At 37.4% G+C, this 13,239-nt stretch overlaps 1 protein-coding gene across 1 annotated transcript in view; it reads right to left on the bottom strand.

The window, feature by feature from the left end:
- The window catches only part of LOC126457061 (NFX1-type zinc finger-containing protein 1-like), a 378,517-nt gene extending 367,580 nt beyond the window's left edge, over positions 1-10,937 (bottom strand). Inside the window, exon 1 of the mRNA XM_050093060.1 lies at positions 10,778-10,937. The gene's annotated coding sequence lies outside the window, so the exon portion shown is untranslated. The remainder of the gene's footprint in view (positions 1-10,777) is intronic.
- Between the last annotated feature and the right edge of the window lie 2,302 nt (positions 10,938-13,239).

Below are 13,239 nucleotides of genomic sequence, written 5' to 3'. Positions count from 1 at the left end.
TATCAGCAAAAAAGCACAACCAAAAATGCAGATCCTTGTAATATGTCTAGGTGGCATGGGAGGAGAGGTGAAGGCATACTACAGTAATACTTGGTCAGAGCAGAATGTGTATAGTTTGGAGATGTGGCCAAACTGTAAAAATATTTCAGTCCCAATACATTCAATCAATTTTATATGCTGATTTTATGTATAAAGTGGAATGTGCCTAACGTGAACATGGAATGAAAATTTTAAGACATAATTAATAATTCATTGTATGACACAAAAGAGAAGCTTATACAGTACTACTGTATTCACGTCTATAGAAGGCACTACTTTTAGCCACGGTTTAAGTCACAACTGCTTTTTGCTGCTAGACGCGGAGAATGCGACAATCTTTAAAATAGGATTCACGAAAGTGTGACAACATTCTAACCACAGAAACAAAAGATTTTTTTATCGCACTTTTCATTGGCATGTGTGGAACTTTATTCTTTTGACCCTTGCAAAAGCTGGTACTGGGGTAGAGGGATCCCAATGAGGCTATGAATAAAATTACTCAATCTGTCATAGAACAAATGAAACACTGCCTTCTCTACTAGAATGTGACAACAATCTGTCTTTAGTGCTTAGAAAGGCGGTAAAGCCCTTTGTTTCAAAAATAAAGATGTGATTAAACTTACAATCACATGGTGAAGCAATAAAAATTCTTGTATGGTGAGTGGTCTTAAGGAAGAATTGCTGGGCTCTTCCAATACCCCCCCCCCCCCCCCCCCCCGCCTAAAAACAAAAACCACCTTTTCCTAGACAATGCAACCTGCCACCTGCAAGTCAAGTTATCACACACAAAACTGGCTTGTTTCCCACCAGGTTCAACCAGCCTCACACCATCTATGGACCAGGGGGCTATTTACACATTCAAGTTCCATTATAGCCTTACTCTTAGTACTGAAGAAGCCGAATGATCATTTGCTCTTGCATCATCAGTTTCTGTCCTGGAACCAGTTAATTTGTTTGGCTTGGAAGTAAGGGAAATAAAGCCTGAAACTGTCATCAAGTGCTTCAACAAAGCAGGGTCTGAAGGTGATGACCAAGATGCTCCTGCACTTATCCAAACTCAAGAAAATGTTGCAGCAACTGCTGAATTAACTCAAATGCAAAACATTTCACACAGTCCACACAACTATATTCAAAGTGATGACTTTCTGTAAGCTCTCTCCACTTTTACTTTGGCAACAGATCTAATTCAAATCTACAACACAGAAGATGATAAGGAAGAAACAAAGGAAGAAGAACAGGAGCACAATTATGTAGCCTGAAGAAGCTATAGCATGCATAAATGATGTTATGTAATTTGCAGCATACTACTGTACAGTGCAAAAAATTGCACAGAAAAAAACAGATTTGACCAGGAAATTGAAACAGGTCTCCCTCGTTGATATGTGGTGAAAAAGTGAAATATAAAGCAAATAAACACAGGATTAATACGTTTGTAGAACAATACACAAATTTGAAGTCACAGTAAAAATGCGCACATGTCATATTATGTATGAATTAGTGTAACAGCCTGGTGTTCTATTGTACAATGTACAGAAAGTGAACATCCACTGAGCAGGAGTAAAGGTATGTGCAATGCAAAGTCCCACACTCATGCTATGAGCATAGGGGAACAGATTCAGGAACCCTGCAAAGACCAGGCAAAGGAGAGGGGGGCCTCCAACACCCCCCCACCCCCACCCCCCAATTACCTAAATAAAATTACACATGACTTACATGCCATGCAGTGAAACTGAAAAACATTTTGATTTTCAACCATGACAAAAAAGGGATGCACACTAGCGATACTAAACATCGCCGCCAATAGGTTTAAACTATCAATAGCACTATCTGGTACTGTCCATTCCTGCTTTAGCCAAGACCAACTATTGTGCATTGTTGGCTTCCATTGAGCTCAGTTGATGTTTTGTTAAGCACTTGAGTTCTTGCTTCAGTTGAATTTAATGTCAGTGCTGCTGTTTATTGTACTGTGTACTGTTGTGTTAGTTTCTAACTCTTTATAGGTTTGCAACAACAAAAGAGAGGAGAACCGATTTTGATTTGTAAATGAAGTGTTGTGTTAAGTTAAAAATATGTACATGCTAATTACCTATCTATAGCAGTTTAATATTAGCACAGGAGTCATTATTTGGAGACTGGTAGAACTTTCGGGGTGCAATATTTCAGTATGTCACAAGGTAGTATACTGCCAAACATCATTACTTGTCTCTGTTGCCCAAAAATTGTGCTGATCAGCAAAAAATATTGCTCAAAATTACATCATTAATAACCCAAATGGCAAAATACCATCCAACTGGGAATCCCAGGCAGTATTCAATTATGAAAACCATTAAAGATATGGAACATTAGGGAGAGATCTGTGGAGAGCAGAATGGGTATGTGATGACAGCACATTCTAAAGTTTGTTCATTTCTAAAAGATATTTTTAACTGGTTGCTTGAATTCGTCTGAGCTGTCTGCACCCTGCATCCCCACCCTCTTTTTCAGCCAAAATCTACTTAGGCTCTTGTAACCCCATACTAATTGAAGCCACAAATTCCATGCACAATTACATCTTATAATATGCATGCATTCATGGACTATAAGATGACCAAACACGCACAATTAAAGGAAAAATGTGCAACCTCAGAATTCCATCTTTTGTTGTGATGCAATGTATTTTATTTCAAAACAATATACAACAATCCGTTTTTTCCAAATCCCTGGATTTGGTGGTTTAAAATCATCTGCCAGCAATCTTGAAAATGTTTTTTGTGTGGTTTCCCATTTTCAGTTTAAGTAAATGCTGGGGTTGGTCCTATACTACAGCTCATAGCCAATTCCTTCCGAGTTCCTTTCTTTCCTGAAAGATTCCAATCCCTCAAAAATACTTCAATGAAAAGAGCTGCATCGAAGGCAAGCCAAACGTATCTTCAACAGACATACTGATGTATCATGTCTTCAAGTTTTATGACAAGAACATTGTTCTACTGTGAAATGTCTTATTTCTAATATCCTTGGAACAGTGACTCCAACCATCACAACACTAACGATTTATAAATTAACATCAAACGAAAGGCAACACATGTTGTACAGTGTAGTTAATTGTTAGTTACATGTTCCATGGATCATTTGAATGATTCTTTTACTGAAATGATGTAAAACGAGTCAGTTTACACATTATGTATATGATGAACACATCATTATTTTATTCCTACTCATGCAACTATACTTAAAACAAGTTTTTTCCCCCTAAGATCCTCAAACTGTAGGTTATGGTATTTGTATATTCTGTTTTTTTTTTCTAATATAATAGACCAAGTATTATTTGTATGAAAGCCTCCCAAAAGAAATTATGCACATAAAATTAAAAAAGCAACAAATATATTTTCAGAATAAATGAAAAACATGAGCCTCTTTAAGTTCCTCCTTAACAAATTGCTGACCAAATTTCATCCACATCAGGATTCACACTGGCTATCTCAGAGTTGAGAGCCAGTGTACTAGCGGGCATTACCGGCCCAGCTACAAAGGGGAGGTGGATGTGTGTAAATAAGTACATAATTACAAATTAATACTTTTTTGAATGCTACTTGACATATTTTATGTACCCTAGTATGTTTTGTGTAATCTAGAAAATTGTCTAATTTGGAAATTTATTCAACAGTATTACACATGATGAGACTATTTGTCAAACTCCATGCTAAACACCAAACCACATCACAGCACCTCATTGTGTGAAGGCATGCAATGCTTTATGATGACTGAGCAACCCATTAAATGCAGACATGTTGTTTGGCAGCTTCTTTGTTGCTATTTCACATGAATAGGCCAGGTTTTGCAATCACCATTCCTGTTATATCATGTTATCTATAACAACAAAAATGAAATATTTCTGCATTAATCAGCCACCTAAATGACAGAGATACAGTAAATACCTGAAAATTCAATAAAGGTCTGGAGATGGAACAAGTAAAGAACCTCCACCAGAACATTATAAATAAAGTAGTGCAGAATTCCCATTGTGCACCTCAAGCTCAACATATTGCCCTTCTTAACACCTTGCTGTGTCTTTGTCTAAGATGATTTATCAGTGTTCTGATGCAATGCTGACCAATGACAGGCTTTTACGTCAACCTTCTTAAAATACATGAGATGTAAATTTTGAAATTTTCAGTTGCTGACACACTTTCACCTGCTTAATTAGAGACACAAATGGCTGTGACGAGGGAATTTGGATCCTTCATCAGATTACTTACTTCTGTTATGAATCATATCCATTTCAACAGTTTTTTAAGGTACTTATTTAAGGGGAGGGGGGGGGGGGTGGGTGTACTGATGAAATTTTAAATAAAAAAAAATTGCAGGGGACTTAAAATCTCTTGACATGCTGAATGCATACATGCATGCTTTGCTAAAAAAAAATTTTTTTTCATCACTTTTGAATTTTAGATTGTTGAAAAAATCACTATATTTTCGAACCCATACATGGAGTTGTTGGTTATCGCATAACGTATTCACAAAAAAGTTTGTGACCACAAATTTTTAAAACTTGGACAAAACGCATTTTGTCACTTTGGCCATTGTGATTTTTCAAAGAAATTGAAGTAGGCCTATAGTGACCTCTTTAACACTATAGACACACGAAAAGTGTGAATGAATTACAAAAATTTTGTTATAATACACAACAAGATTTAGGGTAAAAGAGAATTACTACGACACAATGTTTGGCCACAAGACGACTTGATACATTTGAAAATGGTATTCTTCCTTTTCAATTTACATATTACATCACACAACCCTCTCTTCGCTGCATTCGCATGGGCAGGTCATTGGCCCTGAGTACAGCTGGCCACTTGGAACAAATTTGGAACCCTTTCTGGCTGCCAGGTGGCTGTCATCAATCATGGGCTTCCATGTCATATTACAGCTGGCTAATTGCAGGGGCGTTACCGCTACAGTGTACGTATGTATGTACTGTTGTATGAATAATATTAGATAAAGCAACTAAACTGTGTTCGAATGTTGATCACCTGCTCGCCCTAAGAACCTCACACCCCTCCACCACCCATTCTGGACCGGAAACCTCAATAACTCAGTCCGCCGTGAACATGAATCTGTATACTGAGATTTTCACTCTGCAGCAGGGTGTGCGCTGATATGAAACTTCCTGGCAGATTAAAACTGTGTGCCGGACCGAGACTCGAACTCGGGACCTTTGCCTTTCGCGGGCAAGTGTTCTACCAACTGAGCTACCCAAGCACGACTCACGCCCCGTCCCCACAGCTTCACCTCTGCCAGTACCTCGTCTCGTACCTTCCAAACTTTACAGAAGCTCTCCTGCAAACCTGCAGAACTAGCACTCCTGAAAGAAAGGATATTGTGGAGACATGGCTTAACCACAGCCTGGGGGATGTTTCCAGAATGGTTTGCAGGAGAGCTTCTGTAAAGTTTGGAATCTAGGAGATGAAGTACGGGCAGAGGTGAAGCTGTGGAGACGGGGCGTGAGCCGTGCTTGGGTAGCTTAGTTGGTAGAGCACTTGCCCGCGAAAGGCAAAGGTCCCGAGTTCGAGTCTCGGTCCGGCACACAGTTTTAATCTGCCAGGAAGTTTCATCAATCTGCATGTCTTCTGGACATTGCAAAAAATTATAAATTACTATCTACTTTCACCAATTTCAGATGTACATATAGATTAAGCACATATACGATTATGGAGATACGTACAGTTTATGCCCATATACAGACTTATTCATATGAAATTAATGTTTCAATTAAACTTCTGCACTGTAAAACACAGATGATGTGAGTTACCGAACGAAAGTGCTGGCAGGTCGATAGACACACAAACAAACACAAACATACACACGAAATTCAGGCTTTCGCAACAAACTGTTGCCTCATCGGGAAAGAGGGAAGGAGAGGGAAAGACGAAAGGATGTGGGTTTTAAGGGAGAGGGTAAGGAGTCATTCCAATCCCGGGAGCGGAAAGACTTACCTTAGGGGGAAAAAAGGACAGGTATACACTCGCACACACACACATATCCATCCGCACATACAGAAAATGTCTGCTTGTGTCTGTGTATGTGCGGATGGATATGTGTGTGTGTGCGCGAGTGTATACCTGTCCTTTTTTCCCCCGAAGGTAAGTCTTTCCGCTCCCGGGATTGGAATGACTCCTTACCCTCTCCCTTAAAACCCACATCCTTTCGTCTTTCCCTCTCCTTCCCTCTTTCCTGATGAGGCAACAGTTTGTTGCGAAAGCTTGAATTTCGTGTGTATGTTTGTGTGTCTATCGACCTGCCAGCACTTTCGTTCGGTAAGTCACATCATCTGTGTTTTTAGATATATTTTTCCCACGTGGAATGTTTCCCTCTATTTTTATATATATATATATATATATATATATATATATATATATATATATATATATATATATATATAATTTATTTATTGTCTTTTTCAAAACATAAAACTGAAAAGTGATGACAAATGTTGTTTAGCAAACTGGATTTACTCACTGAATTCAGCTAGCCAACATAAGTAATGAAGAATATTTTCACCTCCTTCAGACTTTTTTATGAATGGAATGAAATTTCACTGGTACCTAACCTTAAGACAGGCCATCTAATATCTGTGATCTGAACTTTATTAGTAAGGTTTAACAAAGTGCCCACAATCACAATGAAAATAAACCAAATCACATTAGGAGTGGGGAACTGAGAACTCTGTATGATAGACATATAAAACTAGCATTCTATGACAGCAAAATTATGTTCATTAGAAATGAACCATTTCCTCATCATCTTGGTCATTATCGCGTATGTTCATTTCAATATTAGACGGTATCATGCCAATACACTGATGACTTGAGACAGTTCATGCACCAAAACCATGAAAACATTAGCAACACAGACACAAGCAGACATTTTCTGTATGTGCGGATGGATATGTGTGTGTGTGCGAGTGTATACCTGTCCTTTTTTCCCCCTAAGGTAAGTCTTTCCGCTCCCGGGATTGGAATGACTCCTTACCCTCTCCCTTAAAACCCACATCCTTTCGTCTTTCCCTCTCCTTCCCTCTTTCCCGATGAGGCAACAGTTTGTTGCGAAAGCCTGAATTTCGTGTGTATGTTTGTGTTTGTTTGTGTGTCTATCGACCTGCCAGCACTTTCGTTCGGTAAGTCACATCATCTGTGTTTTTAGATATATTTTTCCCACGTGGAATGTTTCCCTCTATTTTTATATATATATATATATATATATAATTTATTTATTGTCTTTTTCAAAACATAAAACTGAAAAGTGATGACAAATGTTGTTTAGCAAACTGGATTTACTCACTGAATTCAGCTAGCCAACATAAGTAATGAAGAATATTTTCACCTCCTTCAGACTTTTTTATGAATGGAATGAAATTTCACTGGTACCTAACCTTAAGACAGGCCATCTAATATCTGTGATCTGAACTTTATTAGTAAGGTTTAACAAAGTGCCCACAATCACAATGAAAATAAACCAAATCACATTAGGAGTGGGGAACTGAGAACTCTGTATGATAGACATATAAAACTAGCATTCTATGACAGCAAAATTATGTTCATTAGAAATGAACCATTTCCTCATCATCTTGGTCATTATCGCGTATGTTCATTTCAATATTAGACGGTATCATGCCAATACACTGATGACTTGAGACAGTTCATGCACCAAAACCATGAAAACATTAGCAAAATCAAATCCTACAAACAATCAGGACTTCCATGGTGATTGGAGTTTTTAGATCTGGAATGTCCACATCAAACGTGCAAAAAATTTGAAAATATCAGAACACAGTGGCAAATAGGTTTTGATCACGGATGTAACTTTAACTACTGAATGAACAAAAACATATGGAAAACAAGTCTGTCACTGCAAATGACACTCACAAACAAACTGTCACATTTCAGCCTATTAGGCCAAAAAAGACCCCCTGAGAATTGCAGTGGGCTAGGTGCTGCAGTTTTATGCGCCTACCTTATCAACCAACAACAGAATGTGATTTTGTAAATGTCTTTATGACAAAGCCTCAGTGTTGTCTCAGCTGTATAGATGATTACTGTTTTTGCATGCAGCCATTAGACTGACAGTAGCTATTCTAGTTGTCAGGGACCTCCTTAGCCTAGACCCTGGGGTACCCTACAGTTCACTCTGTTACTGCAACCTTTAAAAACATGAAACAAAAAATAATGGATTCTAGCATACAGCACAATCCAAGACATTGTCCCCTTTAATGGATCGTCATCTCCACTAAACCTATACCGGCCATATAAACAACAGGATCTAAGCCACCACCTGTAATAAATAAATGACATAGGCCTATCATGAACAAAACATGACCAACATCCATAATTCAAACATATAAGCAAAATCATTCCTGAAAACATCAAATGACATAACACTTCACAGAATACATCAATTTCTTTTACATTCATTTGTCTGTGTAGACACGCAAAAGTTTTCTAGGTTGCTGAAAGAGTTGTGTATTTAAATAGACTACAGTAATGCTTCTGACTGAAAGCTTGCTACTTCCACCTGTAAAGCAGTATCAAAGGTAGGCAGATTAAAATGATTATACAGATATAAGCTTAACAGAAATGAGAGTTTCAGTATTTTAAAGTTGGATATAGCTACCCTACCTACTTCAAACTTCCATTAATTATGTACTCTGGCTAGCATACTCTAAACAGATATTGATACAATCAAGTAATGCATATCTTCAATAACAAAACGGTCAAAGCCTATCACTGGGCAGTTGATGCTAAGCTGACAAGTTTTCATAAGTATCTCAGTAAAACTGAACAAAATACGAAGTATTGTAAACAGAGTCTTACACATGTACAAGCAGCATTTCAAGCAGCCTCTTTGGTAATCATCTTTCAATCTTGCACTCAGCCGAACCTGGTTGACACTTCCAATGAGCTAACATGTATCATCTATTACGTATACCACTGTATGTAAGGAAAGTCAGCTGTTAACAGTGGTTGAAGCCTAACAGGGGCAACAGACACTAGCAGTTCATTGGGAAATATGGAGCACAATTCTGCAAAATACGGAAGAAATGTGAACTGTCAAATCAGTATTCCAATGTTTCCAGACACATGGGAACCTCACATTAGTATAGCATGGATAAAATACAGCAGTCACGGGAAGTTACAAGAGAAATAGAGGAGTCTCAATATTTAAGCCACTATAAGAAATAAAAGATGCAGCATTTTGTTAAACCTATGTCTAGCTGCAAGCTGACAGAACACGCCAGTTCATTAGAGGATGAAACTATAATCTAAGCATCAGTGATCAAATGCTGAATACCACTTTTTTTCTTTTTTTAAAATATCGATCCTCTTGAGCTTTGCAAGTGTATCCGTAACTTTGATTTGTAGGCATTCATCTTTATAGAACAGTAACAGAATGTGAGATTAAGTATCTTTTTTCCCTTCTGAAGCTGTTGACATGACTATACATTGTTTTTATATTAATATACTGTGTTATTACTATTACTGCTGCAAAAGCTTATCAGTACTGATACCTGTAAGATAGTTCTATCACAATGTTTTCCATGGATCATAAGATCTCTCCGAATCATTACTAGTCAGGCACTTAACACACAGTATGGTAGGCAGGGCTACTACAGTGAATCTACTACTAAATCTGTCATCTAGTGCACTAACACAAAACCTTTAAGGCACCATCATAATTCAATTAGTGATGGGTGAGTTCTTTTGCTTCCTTTTAAGACAATGGGAATTTTGAAGGCAACGTTACTACTGTAAGAAAAGAAGAAGTTCAAAAAGCATCTTAAATCTATCCCAGATTAAACTTTGTAGACTTGCTCCATGTGTGATGACATACTCTATTATGGTTCATATGGGGAATACTCGACAGATAACTGAAATAACGTGCACAAAAAAGAAAAACGTCTCCTGACTTAGTACCTGAAAATACGATGTATTATAAGTAATACAATCGCACGATACTGACGCCATAATTAGTTAAAATGCAAGAAACTAACAATTCGCACATGTGTATTAACAAATAGCTAAGGATAATCATTCCATTACTACATTCCAGTCCATCCGGAAATTATATAAAACATAACATCCGTCGTTGATGTTACTTCTTCGAGATCGTGAATCATATCGTTTGTTAATTAATTCTTCGTCATTCAGCCAGCCAACCAGCCTTGGCCTGGGGCAGACAGCGTCAAATTTACAATAATATTACCACTTTAAAATTAATAAAATATCGCAATTTAAACTATGATACTAAAGTGGGTGAACTTAAGAACTAGATTACAACAGTATGACAATTATAAAGTATCACAGTTGCTGTTATTTTCATTGGCACGGAGTTGCAGCTCAGGTAGACGCTGTTCCATCACCAGAGAAGCATTTTTATATACTGTAGAGAAGTTGTACTTTTAGTATACACAAAATGTTGGACCTAAATATTTCGATGGCTAATGGCTGTATACCCTTCGGTAGAGCATTAAATAATTTTACGGCCACTATAGGGAAGCCTGACAAGCGCAGCAGCGATGTCAGAAAGCTGCCCGCCTTTTTATATTATCTATGAAAAATATAAACGCTACACAGCAGTGTCGAGTAAACTGTATGTACCATTAACACGAACGGAATTTTTTTACACATGGAAGACAACTTATCGCACCGGTAACGACATTCTGGGTTCATTTACGAAAAACAAACTTGATTTTCATGGTACTCACTCTTTTTAGTGGCCTACTGATGCTTTACACATCGGACACAGAAAACCAAAATCTTATGTGAATGCTACGTATTTTCATTGCCTCATTTCCCCTTTCCTGGCATCCGTTTCCACAAATTCAGCACTACAACTCACAAAAGGTCCTTCGTGAAATAACAATACTTCATTTACATTACTTGTACAATGGACTGGGATTCCCCTACCACCGATCAGGATTACTTTCAGATACTTATGTTCTTACATCTTTGTTAGTGCTCTGAAAGTACTAATTCCTTCCAGAATGCTTCCGATGAAGAAAAATAGTTAGCAATCGCGATTCTTCGAAAAAAGTGACTTATTCAGAGTACAATGAAAATATATTTTTCCTCCACAGATTATTATACTATCCTAAACAGTGTCACTAACTCTTCAAAAACGAAATCAGCAAAAAGTGTCTACAAAAACTGCCAGAAAATAGCTGAAACAAAAAAAGTGAATTGTTGTTCAATTTTATGTTACGATGCGAGCTAAGGCCCGACACAGGCGTGTGTCAAAGTACGTACACCGAACGTAGAGGCGTAGAGATATTAACAACTTGGTCTAAAGTTCGGTACGAACTAGTGACTAGAAGTAATCTTGAATTAGAAGACCGGTGCATAGATGTCAGCCGCTTATAACACCATCCTGCCTGTCTTCATTAGCAGGCAACCTGGCGGTTCTTCGTTGGTGGCGATGTGCAAGTGCCGCTCGCAGCGCCAGCAGGATAGTTCCAGGCGTCGGCTCTGGTAGTATCAATAGGCTGCGATACTACATTTTATTTTTGTAATAATTGTACTGTTATAGTGTAAAGAATTTAAGTGAGGGAGGGACGTATACGAAAATTCAGTAAAGTAGATATAGTTGGATAGCTTCAAGTGTATGAAGAACAATTTGATCAAATCTTGTACACAGACAAGCCAGAATGTAGTCAACATTGATATTACTGATATTTTCATGGATTTTTTTCCACTTCATATTAAAGATCTTGAAAACTAATTTACTTAGAATTACTCACATGAGGTATTAATTAACAATAACTTCAGGAAATAACTGTTCCACCGGATTTTGCATCATATCTCAAATGTGTGTACGACGTTTCATTTTAATAGCTTTAATAGACAGAGAGAAAAGCGCTAAAGAATAAAAATTTAGAGGTGTGCCTCGTGCACTTATTTAGAGAAATGATTTCTGGATGCATAATGCAGATACAACAATTTAAGATTTTATTTCTGTGATACACACATAAAATATGAGCCTTTCTTTAAAACCCAGATATCTTGTCGCAAAAATGAATTTAAATAAACATCTTCATCTTAGTTTCTTCTGTATAACTTCCTTTTTCTCATACATTACTTTGTACATTTAGCAAACTGCTGCACTGAACACATGTTCGCTGTTCCTCTCCTCAGTTCAGTTGTTGGTACTTTGTTTATTACAACTGTGAAGTGTATGACTCTTGATTCATCACACATAAATCAATGTCTGCTTTGCATAGAACAGCTTTCTTTATGATTGTAAAGTTGCGATACTTGCTGATGTCACCTGTGCTGCAACAGTGTTTAATAAGGCTCTCAACTGCTCAACTTTATTCGATAACGATAGAAGCCGAAGCAATGAATTAAAATTTGTACCACAGCTGGGGCTTGAACTCAGGTCTCCTGCTTGTTAAGTGGATCTACTAACCACCACACGACCATAGCACTGGTGCTAGGAGAGCTACATGGACTACCTCATCCAATGCATTGTATTAGGTTAGTCGGTGCAGCTGTGGTAGCTGCACTGTTATGGTGCTGTAGTGGTTAGCACATCTGCCTAGGAAGCTGCAGACCTGACTTCTATCATTTTACAAATATGTAACGGAAAATCACAAAATATTCACGACTGTTTCACAAATTTTAATTCATTACTTCAGCATCTTAATGAAGATAAAGTTGAGGAAAAGATAATTCCATGTTTATTTTTTGTGGTTATGTTTTTGGTCTTATGTATGTGAATGATGACAAGCCCATAACATACATCAACACAGCTTTAGTTTGCTTTGTTTTGATTTTTAATTCAGTCTAATAATATATTTTCATTGAATATTGAAGCACGTTTTGAAATCCTAGATGAGTGTAAATAATTTTCCTTTAATCAACATTGATTTTAGTGCTTTCCTATTGTCATGAGAAGAACTGTAAAGAAGCCAAATGATTGTTAAAAAAGCCATACTCCAGGTGGATTATTCATTTGTCTGCTGAGTGATGTTGAAAAGAAGTGAGAGGGAACTCAAAGAAAGGTCACTGGGCAACATTGATCCTACAGCAACTTTATCTTCAGTTAACCAAAAGAGAACTAATTGTATAGAAGAAATGTTTTTGTAAACATCTCTAGTGAAAATCGCCAGTTTTGAGAACAGTTCACGACAAAAGGGACTATAAATTGGAAATTTTTAATAGATTCACA

The sequence above is a fragment of the Schistocerca serialis genome, chromosome 2 (assembly GCF_023864345.2).
Source record: "Schistocerca serialis cubense isolate TAMUIC-IGC-003099 chromosome 2, iqSchSeri2.2, whole genome shotgun sequence".
Lineage (NCBI taxonomy): Eukaryota > Metazoa > Arthropoda > Insecta > Orthoptera > Acrididae > Schistocerca > Schistocerca serialis.
Note: the sequence above shows the minus strand (reverse complement) of the source record. Positions and strands in the feature narration are given on the sequence as shown.